At 34.2% G+C, this 18,881-nt stretch overlaps 1 protein-coding gene across 6 annotated transcripts in view; it reads left to right on the top strand.

The window, feature by feature from the left end:
- The window catches only part of LOC108732850, a 240,063-nt gene that overhangs the window by 182,215 nt on the left and 38,967 nt on the right, over positions 1-18,881 (top strand). For all 6 annotated transcript variants that reach the window (XM_018463836.2, XM_018463838.2, XM_018463837.2 and 3 more), the window contains one exon: positions 3,549-3,680. The gene's annotated coding sequence lies outside the window, so the exon portion shown is untranslated. The remainder of the gene's footprint in view (positions 1-3,548; positions 3,681-18,881) is intronic.

The raw sequence follows: 18,881 nt of genomic DNA, 5'->3' as shown, positions 1-18,881 counted from the left end.
CGTTTCAAGAAGTTAGAGATATGCCCCTTCCCTTTATTAGGATGCGCCGTAGCATATTTCCAAATTCAATTATATTTGTCTCCGGAGCTCATTTCTACACCGATTATCGAGCAAGAACTAGACAAAAGTGTACAGTACCATTTGCAAAATTATTTAAACTGCCTCGTTAAAATTTAAGAATATGCTTTATTTAAAAGCATATTTAGCCAAAAATAATAACAAGTGAATTAACTTAACGTTCTACACACCTATAAAACTTTTGCTTTGTTTTCTATTGTTAATTTATATACATTTTTGTTTCAAGAAATTGCCAAACATTTACGTCTAGTACTGTACAGTTCTAGCCGATCTCCTAAGACCGCCCATCGAGAGCTCTGCTCGTTTAACCTTGTTCCAACTATTTCTGCCTTGCTCACGCGTAGTGTGTTTTCTTTCTATCTTCGCGCAGATTTATTCAAGGTCACAATTGTAACAAATTGAAATGGACTGTAATTGCCGAAATTGAAGCCCATTTTGACGCGAAAGACAACTATCATAAAAATTGTATCGAAAAATTGTATGACCGCTATAATCGTTGTATCGCCCTCGAAGGGAATTATATCGAATAAAAATTCAAATTCTATCAAAAAAAAATTTTTTTCTATGCTAGCCTACGAACTTTTCAGCCCGCCTGTTACCTAACAATTAATAAAAGAAATATAATTTCAAATAGATTCGCTTTCATACCTTTTTCTAATTAAGGAATATTCCAAAATCTGTTTGTTCTTATATCACGGACGTTTGCTTCTGTGGTCGGTCTCAAGTGAATTCTTTCTGATCAAAGAACTGTGAAATCCTGTCAACAATTGATATATGAAGGGAATATTACAGCGTCAGTAATGTGGCCATTAAAATAAAAGAGCATTTTAATATGTTAATCAGAAGTTCTTCCTTCGATAGTTGCCATTAAAATAGTTGTATTTTTCGTAAATACACGACCCTAATTTTAATACAAATTGACCGAATTTATGTATCAAATAACGGCCCCTTTATATTACTGACAACATATTATACGAGAACTATTCAAAAAGTTAATTCGTACAAAAATGACGAAACATCGTCCCTCTTTTTTTGGAAGCTATTAAATATTGAAATTTCCTTAAAAAAATCTGATTCATTAAAGTTTATTTTTGGTTTATACTGAGCTCGAAAAATAAAGTGGTACCCTGTGCACTTCGTACATATTAGAAAATTAATATACGGTAATAAATCGTCAATAAATGCTTTGAAACCTGTGTGAGTCATTTCAGTACATGCGTCACCGTCGTAGGGTCATAAGTCCGAAGATTAGTTGGATACTGAACATCTAAAGCATCCCAACATATCCTTAATTACTTACAAACGAACCGTAGTCCAACTTTAGTGTTCCTTTATTCCTTTTTCCAGAAAAAACTTGGATTAGAACAGGGGGTCGGCAAACCTAATGCTGTTTTTTCAAGAGAAAATTGGGGCTCTTCAAGTTCCCCTAAAAAAATTAAAAGTTAAAGCGGAAAGGACAGACACAAAGCGCACGCGTTTACCTAAAACAAGGGATTTACATCTCACCACACCCTACTACCAGGAAAGACAAAATGTCCACTGTCAAAAAAACTTAAACATAGGGCGGAAGGCCCTCTTCAGTAGGAATCGTGGGAATGGGTGGGCGGTGGTTCGGGTGAGAAACATAAGACGGACGAAATAAATACAGAAGAGAATGAAAGATTATCTGTGGAATATTACTGCCCCAGCATTTGTCTAAGCGATTCGAGGAAACCACAGAAAAACCTGGACCAAGGTAGAGGAACCCGGAATCGAACCGGCGTCCTCCCGAATGCTAAGCAATGGTCTAAACCTCTAGACCATTCCGCTCGGTTGTCCACTGTCGCCACTGCCCAGTGCAGATAGTTAAAAAAATTCATGAAACAATATTTGTATTACGTCTTTCAAAGTTTATTGCCGACCCCTGGTCTAGGGCAAAGCTCGACGTTGGCGCCCCATTTCACCATGATCTTCAGAAATCAAAATTTATAAAAAAACAGATTATCTTTCGAGATGAATCAGCCAAAAAGTATAGGTGACAAATCCTGGAACATCGGTGAAGGTGGCATTTAATGGAAAGCCCTTTCGAACGAAGACATGAACCATTAACCGTAGAGGTTTTGCCGGTTATCCGGCATTAACGGTACGGTTATCTTGAACCTTGCAAAATCACTATCCGGTGCATATTTACGGTTTACCAAAAAGAAAATGGCAATAAGTTAACCTTTACTAAATTTGGAGAACTTTTTCTGCACTTCGTTGTTTAATCGATGACTAATGGCGCCACTTTTCGATATATTGCGTGAACTTTTCAATCTTCCCTGGTACGTAGGCAAATACATTGTGTAATGAAAGATCTCGTTGAAGAGATTTTGTATAAACAAGCGAGTGAATTATGCTTATTTTCCTTGTAAATATTTACCAATTTCAAGAACACGCCGGGCTCATCATTTATCCTAAAAGAATGAACCTTTGCTCGAAGTCATTATTATTCGAAAATTATTGCGTTTAAAGCCGGAAACAATCCGGCAACAGTCTCTAGTGATATTTACTTAAATGTTTATTATCTAACTTGAAGATGGACATAAGGAAGACGAGGTTGTTTGGCACTCGTTTAAATATTCCACGCGTTTGAATTTTTCATTCACTTTTCAAGTAATTGGTTATTTTACTTCTTCTTATTCAAATAAAACTAGGGCGTCGTTTTTTTACTATTTGTAGTCCATTTTCTTTTATTTACTCGCATTTTCGTATACACTTCCGTTCATACATTATCCTGATTGAATCTAGATTTCTTTTCCAATCAATCTTTCTAGCTGCAGAGGGTGCAGTAGATAGAATAAATGGGTGGTTTCAAAGTCAATTAATACGTTGGCTTCTTAATTATATCTAATATTACATGATTCCTAATTAAAGCAATATTTTCTTTAATGTAGAATTGATAATTAAAAAACTTGGTAAAATCCCTTAACAATGTGGGCATGTTTCAACTGGTGTACTTTTGACTTGAATATTTTACTTCAATCTTCGGGTCTGTTCTTTGTTATCATCATAAGGTCGTCAGTCCTAAGACTAGTTGGACACGCACCTTCACTCCACTCCTATTCTGAGCTATTTATTTACTTCCATAGAGTTCTCTGTTCTCTTACTCTTTCTAATATCTCTTCATTTCTAAGCTTCTCTATCCACGGTATCCTCATCATTTGCATGTAACACCATATTTCGAACTCGAACAGTCTTTTTTAATTTTCAAATTTAGGTTAGTGTATAATTGCGTAGGCATAATATAGGCCTAATAAAGGTATTTTGTTAGAATGAATACATTTTATCTTATTAATCAATCATAATAGTAATCGGAGACCATATTTAGTTACCACTGGAGTTACATGTTTTGTCAACTTCTAATGATAATATTTATTATTTAATAAATAAAATAAAGTGAATCCATTATTTGTAAAAAAGATATTTTTAGATATGTCTTTTCTTTCCAGATATTACCCTGGCGACCGAAAAATCGGTCAACGGTTACATGTTTTACATGTGGGTCAATCTCTTTGATAACACTTTCTCTACCAGGAAGAGAGGCCCCGGCCAGAGGGAATGTGTAACATCTTTGATATCAGGTAAGAAAACTAATTGAAAATTAATGCAGTCGAATTATCTTTCATCAATACCGTTTGCCCACACGGAAATAGAAAATAACATTTACCTACTTTAAAGTCCATTTGAATCCTGATTTGACGCTTGACATGAAATTAAAGGTGATACCGAGAAATGAGCTAATTTGTCTTGAATTTCTTTTGTAGTATCAGTCATTGCAATCTTGCTTGTAATAAGAGTAACCGTAATTGTTCATTTACTGTTTTGTTTTTAGAATAACCCATTTTCTGGTTCAGTATCTCAAATCGCAACTACAGTAATAACAAAACAAATTTAAAATCTACATATTTAACCTATTATACAGGCAATGAGTTATACTTCATTTACTTTCTCTAGCGATGTGCCCCTTCCAATGTCTTGGATGCGCGCTGGCAAAATCGTAGGTAGGGAGAAAAAAAGCTCATTATACTCTCGACTCTTGTTCATTAAACATACTTTTTCATACAGTACCTGCCAAAAGTTTTGTTCAATCATGAATAGTAGTGCGAGTCAAAAACAAGCGTTAAAGCCTTTAATATCTCTTCAAATATAAATAAACATCTCGTTGATATTTTCAGTAGTAAATGGTACCAATAACAGCACATTTGAGCAATGCAATTGTAGTGGATAAAATGGTCAATTTTTCCGTGTAGTACTGTACGGATTATACGCTCCTCACCGGTTGAGAGTTTGGCCGAGAGTTGTCTCCTTCCTTTTCTGGCCTAGTGCTGTTCTTTTCTACTTTGCGCTGGTCAAACTGAAGGTCACATCGCTACAGAAAGTAAACGAAGTATACTGTAACGCTTTGAGTTCTCTGTGAACTTGCAACTTAATAATAGATAGAAATTTGTCGGAAAACGTAAATTCTTCCTGATTTAATGTCCTTTTGCGTTCGTGTGAAGTTAAGTCCACGATTTGCAATCATGCTGTACACACATCCTAAAAGTTTGTTTTAACTGTTTGATATTAAGGTTTGTGCTTTGAAATCTATAACTATCATTCAATATTATTGCTTTCAAATGTACCATATACAGAAAAAATCGGTTGCACGATAAAGCACTTCTGCACGCTGAAGCCTAGGTATAAGGACAAAATTTACATAGTGCAATAAAAATACCCTATGTATACGTGCCTCTAGATTAGGACGAAATTAACACCAACTTAACTTTGTGACGTATTGCCTGTTGTTACCAATTGACCAATTTTATGTATTTCTTACTAGATCTATATCAGTGTCTTTCATAAGAGAATTTTTAACATTTGGTTACAATGAAACCTTTAACTTAGCCAAAAAGAGACACCCTACTTTTCACAAAATCTCTTCACTGTGGGCACCACTTCTAATGTGAGCATTATCAAGATGAGATTGGTTTTATTAATGCTCACGAAACACGTGTCCAAAGTGAGCATGTTTTGTGGTAACTATAAGGTGTGTAAAATAATTCGAAGTGGTCTGTATTCTGTCGAAACTGCCAGACGCGGATCGCGATTTCGATCTTTTTGGATCTCATCAGCTCCGACAGAACACAGACCAACTTTTACCTGCTGTCTTAACAGTGCGTTTTAGAAAATACCACAAATGGCGCGGTAAACGCCATCTGTAGTACGATGCTACATTTTAGGATACAGACCACTTCGAATTATTTTATTCGATTATGGTAACGTGCCTATCACGTTGAGGTGAGCTACGCCGGCATTCGTTTCAGCAAGTAGATACCCATATATTTAAATGGACCTTGTTGGAGCATACGTAATCCTAAAATGTAGCATCGTACTACAGATGGCGTTTACCGCGCCATTTGTGGTATTTTTTATAAGGTGTCTTTTCACAGTCTCCATTTTCTGCTTTACAAAGAAACCTTTCTTTAAAAATCGAAACAAACGGTTTTGCTAAAAAATTAGATTGTCTCAATATTTCGACCATGTGTTATCTAGACACAGGTACAAAGAACTCTTACTCTGAGGACTCTGGTCTTGCATATTTGGTCTTGATTTTAGTCTTGGTCTTGTTCGTTCTGTCTTGATCTTACTAATATAAATACAGTCTTAGTTTTGGCCTTTGTCTTACGTTTTCGCCAGACTAAGACCAAGATTGCAAGACCAAAACCAATTTTTCTTATCACTACTCTTCGTTTCGATCCATTTCGTAAATGTGACAATATTAAAAACCTAATACTTATTTAAAACGAAAAGAAGAAGAGTAAATTATTGAGGAATGTGCTTCTGTGTCTTTTAAGTCATCAGTCGTTTTGTTTCCCATCACAATACTTCGGCTACCCAATAATCTAGCACCAGCATGCATCACCAGGTTATTTTATCCACCACTACAGAACTACACACTTCAGCCAACTACTCAGTCAAACTGATTACAATTTCCAATTAGCGTTTGTAACACAATTAACCGTGGCCGAATGAGTAGCACCACTAGACTTTATTTGGTCGGTCAATATTTGTTGACCGTATATGATCAATACTTTGTTTAGACACCTTTCAATTCTGACAAGTCCGACGCCAAGCGGTGGTTCCCACATTAACGACTGACCGACTATATTCTGCGTTATGTATGTACTTTAAAAAAATGTGTTACGGGTCCATACGGAATGGCGTGCCTTTTGTATGGGACTCGTGACTTAAAATATTAACCATAAGTATAAAAACAAACTCGGACGTGTCTCTCAAAATCGGTAGCGAACCTTACGAGGAGGAGCAAGAGGGATGATGTCATAGACATTGTTGGAAAATTTCGAATCAAATGGACTTTTTATACCTATAAGTAAAATAGTATTAGAAGAAGTGGCTGATTTTGGATATCTAGGAAGTCTGATATGTCAGGATGGAAGGAGCAGTAGAGATATAAAATAGAATAGCGCCGGGTCGAATTGTCTTCAACAAAATGAAGTTACGTGTATGCTCGCGAATGATTAAGTTAGAAATTCAAAAAAATTCGGAAAAGAAAAGGTTAGAAGCTATCGAAATGTGGTGTTACAGGCAAATGATGAGAATACCGTGAATAGAGAACGTTAGAAATAAAGAGGTATTAGAAAGAACACGATAACAGAGGACTCTTATGGAAATTAATAAGATACTAGCTTTTCCCCGCGGCTTCGCTCCCAGAAATTAATATTCTTTCACCATAAAACCTTTTAGCTCCCAATTCACCCTTACAACGTTTTAATTTTGTGTAATGTCGCCATCTTTCAAATACAAACGTAGCAACAATATTTCATCCTTAAGGGTTGATTTTTAAAAATTGCCAAAACACGTATTTGCTTAATTTCAGCAATGAGCATCCTTCGAGTAAATCCGAGTACAAATAAAATGTAGCCCATGGAAACGTTGCAACCTCTTTTCATTTGATTAATAATATCAAACAGCATATATACCAAGTTTCAAGTAAATTCAACCATAAATAAAGTATGTCCCAAACAAAAATTGCAACACCTTTCCCTTTTTTAAATTGTCGAGATAGATCTTTCAGAAATTAAATGAGAGACCATTAAAACAAAGTTTCAAGTAAATCTGATCACAAATAATATATGTTCCATTTAAACATTGCAACTCCTCTTCACCACTCATCCCCCCCAACAGAGATTGAATTTTTTAATCAATTTCAAGTAAATCGAACCAAAAACAAACATGCAATCTTAACAAATGAAAGGCTAGACTGATGTTTTGACTGATAAATTTTTTGTTTTGCTGTCAATTTCGTTTTGTCATTCCATGTCAGTTGCGTTTACATATACCACATTTTTCTCGTGGTATCCTATGTCCTTCTCCCGGTTGTGAGATACCTCCCCATCAATTTTCAGCCAAATCGGTTCAGCCGTTCTTGAGTTATAAGTGAAGTAACTAACACGACTTTCTTTTATATATATAGATAGGCGAAATAGGTTAGTAAGACACCTTCTCATGCATGAAGGCTCAGTCAGAGTCATATAGAAACAGAAACAGGAGTTACGAGGAGTAGAGATAGTCCTATAGATTATATTACTGTTCACAAATAGTTATGGATGTGGAATGTTCGTTACGATGATTATAAGTAAAACAGTTTTGAATCAGAAAAATATACTTCTTGTTCAAATATTGTTGTAAAATATTAATTAACATTAATTCATTTGCACAAAAACATGAAGTTGAACTGCCTTTTGATATGTTAAGATACGCACCCTCTTTATTGAGAATAGTCTCTTCCTACTATTTGAAAAATCGATATCGGTAATGATATGCAAGTGGAAGTTGTCTAAAGCTAGATTTCAACCTGAGAAACATTGAGGAAACAAAATTGTCTACTGTTTGTTCTTGTTGCAATCAGTAGAAGCTTATGGTCAGCATACGTAAATTTCTTCTTTCCATTTAGACAACTAAAATTGTGAGTACGTAGTCTCTTGTTCGTGAAAGGACAAGTTATTGTTTCCATTGCATGTGAACATTAAACGGGAATGTGAATGTGACATAAATAGTAAAATTTTGAAGTAAGAAGAAACAAACATAAATTACTCTGCGATTTCTTGCAACAGGCGATTCTGATTTAGATACACCTGCAGTTAGTTGCATCACTTGTTTCTATCGCAGTTTGCAGTTTGGTTTTTTATGCTGTCGATTTTCTTTCGAAGTTTGCTGTTGACAGTGGAAACTGGTCACAAATAGGTTTCAGATTCTTCGACTTTTGTTACCAAAACGTAGAAGAACTTTTGTGAAACATTATCGGGAACGAGCATCAACAGCACAAAATTTCTTGAATGTTTGCCCCCCGTGAAATCCTAGCTTAATACATACACACACACTATGTTGCAGAATTAGTCAGATGTGTGGTTTATTTGAAATACAGTAGAATCCGCTTATAATGACATCGAAGGGAAACGACAAACACGTCATACTAAGCGGGCGTCATACATAGTCTCAGAAAATAAACAACTTTCTATTTCGGTTAGTTATTTAGTTTAATAGAGAGAAAAACTACAAATTCTATATATTTATTAACAGAAAAATAAAAAGAGCGATGAATTGTAATATCAATATACATAAGAAGGGTCAGAAAAATGAGCGAAAATATTATTATTAATCGTTTGGGTTACTACAACCGGATATGATTTCTTGAGAATCACTCATAACAAACGATATGTCATTTTAAATGGAGTCATTATATCCAAACTTTACTATAGAGAAAACCAAACTTAACACTGCAATTCCTTCATATTAAGCGGTAGGTTAATATAGGCGGAGTCATATTAACGAATTCTACTGTAATTCAATTTGAAATGCCTGACTGCATTATATGTATGTAAACATTGCATTAAACAATAGGACATGTTATTGGCAGACAGTAGCAAAATAAAAACAAACTTTTTATTAATTAGAAAATATCTATCTTATGTTTTGTGTGTCGAATGAATTTTGGATAACAATTTTACCCTTTGAATAATATTTGCAGTAGATAATCGTTTAATATTTTGCATTTTCTTAATATAAATATACATACACATAATAAGCACCTAGTTACCAGTAAAACTACACCTGCTAGGTATTTCAATAGCATTATTAAATCACGTTTTTTTAAATTAAATATTTCAAAGAACCATAATCAGCAGTAGTTTATTAAACAATGCAACAATACTCATTGTTGTGTCTTGAAAAGATACTTGTTTAGTTTGCAACAAGCCAAAAATAAACACCTATTGTGATACACCTTCGGCTACAAGAAAGCCTCATTACTACATTGTAACTAGATCATATATTTATATAAATCATAAATAATATAAATTGTCCTCTACATATACATTGTTGCGGAGAAATGGGTGTTATGTTGGTAGAAGTGACTTAGAAACGAAAAGTGAAAAGGAAGATGATCATTAAAATCATAAAAAAGTGCGCGTTGAAATCAGGGCGGTGAAATTTGTCTAACTTTAGAAAGACAAGTACAGCTATATGACTTTTACTCACATATCATTAAAATTAGGAGAAATAGATCAAAATGTTTGTCTAAATAGTGATGAGAGATGGGCCGGGTACCTGGTTTTGGTGTGATAGCTGGGCGGTTCCGACACCGGCCGGGTACCGGATAATGGCGCCGGGTAGCCATATTCAGTTTTGATTAACGATAACTTATTATTGTAGTATGATTTTGTCACCTTACAGACACCCGACAAAATCACTATCCGGTGATTTCTTTTTCGAGTGTAGTCGATTTCACCCTTTTTGGAGAGGACTGCTATAGTGAGAAATTAGAAAGAAGGTAATCACTGCCTATGTATTTTTATAAGATAAAATTGAATTTAGTCAATTATAATGAAACGGATCCAGCATGGATTTTTGGAACTGATTCGACATGAATCTTTTAAATGGATCCTGTGCAGATCATATACAGCGTGATGATTTTTAATCATATTCGCTCTGATTTATCTCTGATCAGTCTTCAGGGAATCCTGATCCGGATCGGACCCTATACTGAACTAATTTCCAATCTAGATACGCTAGGGCAAACGGCTACTTTAATAGTTGTTTTCCTTTTAAATTTGGGTTGGGGATATCTAATGCTGATTGAATTTTTGAGGTTGTGATGTGTCAAAATCTTGAAGTGGTGAGGCAATTCCTAATCCAGATTCCAGCTTTTCTGGTTTTACGATTAGTTTCCTGATACAACATATTGACAATTGTTGTTTATCATTTTATAATTAAATCATAAATCTCTTGAAAAAAATTTCCAAATCAATCTGTCGATCTTTTTGAGAATGATGATGTGTAAACCATTATTTTACCTTGATCTTTTTTTACACATTCGCTCTTATTTTTGACTTTGCTTGAATACTATTGGTATTCTACAATTAGACCTCTGTCTGCTAAATTCTCTTGAACAGCAATAGAAAGACTTCTGTAAAACTGACAATGAACCAATTATGTAACTAAAACCCAAAATTCGACATAAAACATTTAAGAACCTTAAACGGGTGTCAACACCCACGATGTTGACTGACAATAAACCAAAACTCAAAATTCAACATAAGACATTTAGGAACCTTAAACAGGTTTCGACACCCACGATTTTGACTGACAATGAACCAAAACTCAAAATTCTTCGTAAGACATTTAAGAACCTTAAACGGTTTCGACACCCACGATGTTGACTGACAATGAACGAGAAATCAAAATTCAACATAAGATATTTAAGAACCTTAAACGGTTTCGACACCCACGATGTTGACTGACAATAAACCAAAACTCAAAATTCAACATAAGACATTTAAGAACCTTAAACGGTTTCGACACCCGTGTTGTTGTCATCCTTAGTTTAGTCAGTCGAAACGCCTTTTAGATTTTCAAACGTTTTATATTTATTGTATTTTTACCTGATGTGGGTAATATTTATTTGTGGTAGAAGTACAAGAGTTAACGTTTCATAATTTGCCCCCCGTATTATAATATATATATGTATCTGCACGCGTGTGGTCGACTGATAAAGTTTACAACTATGACTAATTCGGGGCGCAACTGACAGAGGTGTTTTTTCGGATCACGCCAACAAGATTTTTATAAGCCTCACGTTTCGCAGCGAGTGAGTTTTGATTGCATACATACATAGGTGCATCAGGTACGAGACGGGTTCTGGTAGTGTTATACGGCTGGTTTGGCGGTATAATCAAGTGGGAGGTTTCTGCCGATTAAATATTCTCCTTTTTTTCCGTACTTTAAGGAGAATGTTCGCACGAACGAAGCAAGGAAAGAAAACAAAGAAGCACCTTGTGAAGTGTGCAGAACCAACTTAAGAACAGGTTGATCGTTTATTCTCGTCGAAAATTTGCATTTTATTTGATGTCTTATTCTATCTGATTTTTCTGTGTTGGATCGGTGACAAAACCCAAAAGGAAGAATACGGATTCGAATCATCCGTTATTACGTTGGCTTGACCACACACGTAATTTTAGATTTTGCAAAACCTACAAAGTATTACTACAGTTAAACGTTCTTAATTGGAATTTCCTAAATTACAAACTTTCAAAACCGTAATTTTGACTCTCCCATGTATTAAGACAAATACCCCAGAAGTATTGGTAGAATGTTTTCATTTCGTTAAGAGGTTAGAACTTTCTGCCGAACAAGCGAACAAACATTCTTCTGTGTGATTTGTATTTGGGCACGAAACAAGCAATAAAAAATTATTTGATAATCATTTAGCTTAATTGCGTAATCACAACAACCAAAACTTAACTGATACTGTCTTGATTGGGGTCTAATGTTCGTCGTTGGGTAGAGTTACTTTCTAATGTTTCGCTAACACCAGTGGCGAACTTCTTCAGAGTGGATGTGGAGCAGTCAGACGAAATTAAAGATGAAGCGCTTCGCATCCAGCATCGGAGAGGAAGGACCTCTGAAGAAGTTCACCACTCGTGTTAGCGAAACGTTAGGAAGCAATTCCCATAGACGACGGTTTTGGACCCAAATCAGGACAGGATCAGTTCACCTACTACCTGCGAAAGCCTCTACAAATTTGCCATCCTAATTAAGTTTTTGTCATTTTCGTGGATCTAGAGAAAGCTTTTGACATTGTTTGGGAAAACATGTTAAATTTTTTTAAGATACAGAGATTGACGCATCGTTTGACGATATTTAAATTGTTATGTTACGAAAAAGCTTGTAATATTAACGTTTTTTAGCGTTAAGTTTTTATTCAGGCACTTATTAAGTTTTGAATAAACATTACTTTTAAAAACCAACGTAAGTTTTAATCATAAAACAAAAAGTTCGTTAAACTAGGCGTCCACATTAATGGTCCTTCGAGCCGGATGAATTGTTTATTACACAACAATTTTGCGAAACAGCCGTTTTTTGGACATGAACAACCAGTCGAACGGTGAAATTGTACATGTGAAAATCCAACTAAAAGCTATAACGGTAACAATAGATATCGAACATTGACACTCAACAGAGATTGAATTATTATTTGAGAATATTTTGGTGTATAAAGATTAAGGGAAGATGCTGCCTTTTCATATAAATCAAAAAATTTACTGTAAAGAATACAAAAACAAAATGTGTAAGAAGAGGTCCCTCTTGTGATATCCCGACTTCCCTATGTTGAAATTACTGTCTATTTATCAATCTTATATTTTCGAATCTTTCTCATTAATTTGAACCTTCAAGGCCAAAACCATTAAAACAATAATTAAGCCCATGTAGTATGTTAAATAAACAATTGATATAAATCAAAGAAACGTTACAATTACATATAAAGATGTTCTCGTGAATTTAAAGTAATGTATTAATTCCAAATATGACCGTAATAAACGAGGTAATTTCCCAATAACAATTAAGGGATATAAACCACATATAACTACCATATTTCTGTCTCTTTGTAGGTGTTCTTTATTGCTGGTCCCGTCTCCAGCTGTTTGAACGCGACGTATTATGTGTAATAAATAAATAAGTATGGTATTCTTGTATTTAGACGTCGGTCGTGTATAAATAGGATCCAGTACGATTTTACTGGTGGTCCGGTGTCTGGCGGTCAATTAAAGTTTTAATGTCTTAATAACTAACACCAATGTAACACGGACCGATTACGGCTTACTCCATTTATGGACGATTTCTATTAAACGTGCACTGAGTTGTGGCGCCATACACTGACCTACAGAAATGGATGTAACTAAAAATTTGTACCACCGACATCGACTACAGCACAAGAATTATAACAGTAAATGGAAGAATTTGTTTACAATAAAATGTATTGTATACACCACGACTGATAAACTGTTCCTTTGAAAGGACAACTAGATTCTATTAAAGTAAATGAGATCAAGGAGTATGGTCCTAAAATACTTACCTATAAGTCATTTTTGAGTTCTATACTTTTTAAATTATTTTACAAGAAAACCTGTTAAAAAACATCGTTCTGAATATTTTCCAAAAATTGATGATTTTGGACTATTTTAGATAACTAGGAATTAAAGAAAAATACTCGCGTTTACCACAGTTGGAGGCTTAAGATTTAAGTAAAGCTATCATCATAAGGTCGTCAGTTCTAAGACTGATTGGACACGCACCTCCACTCCCTCCTATCTGGAGCTAATCTTCGCATTTCCTTAAAACTGGAGCATCCCACATCCTTAATTATTTACGTACAATCATCTAATCTACGATAACCAGAGATGTGATTTATTTGAAATACTTGCATTTAAAATAAAAAATACCTATTTTTATCTTGCATTTAAATACTTTTTTGAGAAAAGCATTCTGTATTTTATTTATAACACTTTACCAAACGTATGTATTTTCTATTTGTAAAATGCAAAATACATTTTTGCTATTAAAAGTTTTGCTAGTATCATCGATGAAACTATATAAAATGAAAGAAAGTTGGCTATTAAAGGTATTAGAAGCTTAAAAAGGGGACAAAGAGACATTCCATGAATGCCTTCTAATTCTTTAACTGAAGAGAGCCCAAAAAATTCTAAAGTCTTTGAAAATGAATAATCTAAAATATTGGATCGATATTGTTTTCCGAGTTTAGTATCATGGTCCATGGAATTTTGAAGTTCCAAATTGATATCAGCACCTGCCAAATCACCACTTATCGTACCTTTAGCAAGGAACTACGAAATTCTATGAATTATGACAATACAGACCGCAAAACAATATCAAAATGATATACGCCAGCTGTGTAAAACTGAAAACTACAAAATATNTTTGGACTATTTTAGATAACTAGGAATTAAAGAAAAATACTCGCGTTTACCACAGTTGGAGGCTTAAGATTTAAGTAAAGCTATCATCATAAGGTCGTCAGTTCTAAGACTGATTGGACACGCACCTCCACTCCCTCCTATCTGGAGCTAATCTTCGCATTTCCTTAAAACTGGAGCATCCCACATCCTTAATTATTTACGTACAATCATCTAATCTACGATAACCAGAGATGTGATTTATTTGAAATACTTGCATTTAAAATAAAAAATACCTATTTTTATCTTGCATTTAAATACTTTTTTGAGAAAAGCATTCTGTATTTTATTTATAACACTTTACCAAACGTATGTATTTTCTATTTGTAAAATGCAAAATACATTTTTGCTATTAAAAGTTTTGCTAGTATCATCGATGAAACTATATAAAATGAAAGAAAGTTGGCTATTAAAGGTATTAGAAGCTTAAAAAGGGGACAAAGAGACATTCCATGAATGCCTTCTAATTCTTTAACTGAAGAGAGCCCAAAAAATTCTAAAGTCTTTGAAAATGAATAATCTAAAATATTGGATCGATATTGTTTTCCGAGTTTAGTATCATGGTCCATGGAATTTTGAAGTTCCAAATTGATATCAGCACCTGCCAAATCACCACTTATCGTACCTTTAGCAAGGAACTACGAAATTCTATGAATTATGACAATACAGACCGCAAAACAATATCAAAATGATATACGCCAGCTGTGTAAAACTGAAAACTACAAAATATTGTGGTGTGCTAATAAATGCCTATAATCTAAAATTCATAGAAAACTATTCGAAAAACATCATTTATTAGATGAACCCAAAGCTAAAGAAACTATGAATTCCATTTCTGTCTGTTATTGCAAAAGGTGAAAAGAACAGAAACAAAATGGGGTTGTAAATCTTTTGATATAAGATGATTGATGTTGATTTTACATCAATAAAATTATTTGCAACCCCATTTTAGCTCTGATCTTTCACGCTAAACAAACTATTTTATCATCAGTATCTTTATTTCAATTAAAACGGATGACAAAGGTAAATAGGAAGGGTATAGAAGAATTATTTATTGCTGAATTAAAGAAACTGTAACATAAAGATAGAACAACTATATCACAATCACTTCAAACAGAAAAATGTGAATCATACTCGCATCTTCGTAGCTGGTAATACAATGCAAACACTACTGACAGTCTAGAAAAATTCCAATATTCTAGAAATGACGAAATGCCTGCAAAGTTTTCTTAAAAAATATTTTATACTTAAGTAAATGTAGACATATTAGAGGCAGAAATGAAAGTTAGCAGGGGTAGAGCTAGACCTAGATTAGATTACTGTTCGCAAATAGTTAAAGATATGGGTTGCTCTAGTTTTAGGGAAATGCGAAGATTAGCGCAGAATAGGAATGAGTGCAGGTGTGTGTCCAACCAGTCTTAGGACTGGCGACCTTATGATGATGATGAAACATAGAAAATGAAATAGGTACTACAAAAAGAATTTATTTGAAAAATGTATTTTGAGAATTCGCATTTTGCATTTAGGCGAAATCATTATCTGGTGTGTCTCTAGAAAAAGTATTTGAATTTTAGTATACAACTATATTTATCAATGACTTTAAACACTAAAATTTAAATGACATTTTCTTCTTCAGTGTCGCTGGGTACCTCTACTTTGTAGGCGATTTTTATAGGTATTGAGATGTGATGCCCCTTTTTGGCGAATATATGCAAATCTTTTTAGACAAAACGCAAAGTTCAAAATATCAAAAACTCTAATAAAGTAGACTTTCATCCCCATTATTGCTTAAACCCATGTATAATTTTCTCCAAAACATGATACCCTCCAACGCTTTCTTAAATAAGATTCTATTCGAATTCTTGCCAATTTTTCTTCAATATTTTGTCCACTTTATTGAATCATTAACTGTTGGCTTCGGTCATTTCATTTCTTTCTATTATTATCCCAATTTATACGTATATTGAGCCCGACATGTTCGTATATATTGTTCGCGGTAGGTAGCTGATTTTACTTCGTTCCTTTTTTATGAGAACTAGTTTTGAATTATTCGTTGTGTTCACTTTATAATAACGAGATTAAAAGCTCATGAGTATTCTTGCAGTCAGAATTTACGCCGACTCGACGCGACGTGAAGTCGTGATTTCAACTCAAATGTGTTACAACCATTGCAAATTGGATACACATTTTATATACAGAGCGATCAACAAAAAAAAAGCTGTTAAAGATTTAAATCAAGCCGGATCAATATCACACCAGTTCTACAAGTACGTACGCATTTCATATTTTCGAAGCTGGTGTTTATTATCATCACCATAAGGTCGTCAGTCTTAAGACTGATTGAATACGCACCTCTACTCCTTCCTGAGCTAATTTTCGCATTTCCTTAAAACTAGAACATCCTTGACTGTTTGCAAACAATAGTATAGCTTCCATTGACATACGACCTAATTAATTGCTTTTCATAAAAAAATAATGATACTTATGCTTTCTTTATAAAAATTTCGTGACTTCTTTTACTGAAGTGAAACTTCTTTACGCACGGTAGAGTAAGTTCGATTCATGCTAGTTACTATGTAACGAAATCATGCAACGCATTTCCCCCGCTGCTGTCCATATGTATGCTTAGATCTTTAAAACTACGCAACGGATTTTAATGCGTTTTTTTTAATAGATAGAGTAATTCAAGAGGAACGTTTATATGTATAATATATGCATAATATAGTAGAGAAATACTGATAATTTTAGAGGTTTGTAACGTGATGTCGTAAATAAACACATTTTTTGCGCTTACATTGCAAACGCTGGGTGAACACTACGAGATACATCAAAATAATATACTACAATAATGTACACCTTAAAAAGGTCTACAAAAAAGTCCGTGATGGCATATGTCTATCTCTTAGGGATAACCCACAATAATCATTTTTTATCTTTTACTTTCTACGAGAAATAGTGGCTTATTTACGAAGCATTTTAAGCAATACAGCATTAATCCTTATCCAATTAAGTACTTTTAAATACATTGTACATTTAATATAGATCAATATGACCCTTTACAGCATGTACTTTAAATGAATATTTTCGAAGATATTACAGACTTAAAATGCAGGGACATAGCGGTTGCGGCGGTACCGGCCGGATTGTATTGTCTAATGACAGAAAAGCTGTGATTGCACCCGTGCGAAGCATAGTGTACAAATAATACCATTAAACCAATTCCTTAACCCCTTTCCCGGTATGTTCGTGTGTTTGAAGAAGTTTCACTTCAGTAGCGTGTTGTATAACTACACGTTGTACTTTTTTTTTTAAGTACATGGTGCACTTAACAATTATAAGAAGTTATTGGCTGTAGTTCATGTACAAGGATTACCAGAATATTTCTGCCCTTTGGACCATGGGCATCATCATTATGTGTTTGAAAGCCACGGTCGAATCCAGGAGGTCATAATGACCTAACTATGTATTTCCATACCTCCGAATGCATAATTATTTTTTCAATTGTATGTCAATAGATAGAAGGCGATACAATCTTATAAGTACAGGTTCTCATTTAGCCCACAACCCTATACTCTAGAATTGATTTTAATTTAATTCAATGAACCGGCGATTGAATTATAGTAGGCTCTTAAAAATCAAATAAGATAAAAAAATAGAGATGCATTCGGATACTGATTTTAACCACTACTATTGAAGGTTCATGTCTTCGTTGTAGCGGGTTTTTCATTAAATAACACCCTCACCAACATCTAAAACCACATTAAGTTCCGTTGAAAAAATTTAAATACTAAACCAATGAAATTTGACTTCTGTTAGCGGATTTTCAACGAGAGGATTGGGTAGAAACCGACCCATCCCAATACAAACTTAATTGTCAATTTCTTTTAGGTAGGTTTTTTGTTATACTTATTAAATTATTATTGCTGATGTTTTTTTTGGTTAGAATTATCCGTCGTGATTATCCCGTACCCTGCCGGATCATAAAAAAACTGATATAATCTGACCGGGACCGAAACAAAAGTGATGACGCCTTCGCTTTGGACAAAGAAGTCCAAATAATCATCCGTTTTGAACGACAATGAACTAAATGAGCGAATCTAAGAAAACCGTCTGATTTTCGTGGTCTTTTTCTTTTGCAAATAGCCGGACGGTTTTAATATCGCACGATTAGTCACAATGTGCAGTTCTTTATTGTAATTTATTTTGAAGAGGGCAAGCTCAATGCACTTTAATGTGGTTTTAAATACAGACTAAACAACAATATCCCTGTACCGTATATATTAATACAAGCGGGTATCTCCGGGCGACATTAATTAACAATACTGCGTTTTTAATTCGAATTAATGGGACCTCTGGAATTTCAGAATTCTGTGCTTGTAACTTCATAAAAGAAATGCCGCGATGTTGGCAAAATGTTTTAAAAATCTGTCTGCCAGGAATATTACAAGTTATGATTATGAACATCTATTTATG

This window comes from Agrilus planipennis, unplaced genomic scaffold (assembly GCF_000699045.2).
Source record: "Agrilus planipennis isolate EAB-ADULT unplaced genomic scaffold, Apla_2.0 scaffold68, whole genome shotgun sequence".
NCBI lineage: Eukaryota > Metazoa > Arthropoda > Insecta > Coleoptera > Buprestidae > Agrilus > Agrilus planipennis.
Note: the sequence above shows the minus strand (reverse complement) of the source record. Positions and strands in the feature narration are given on the sequence as shown.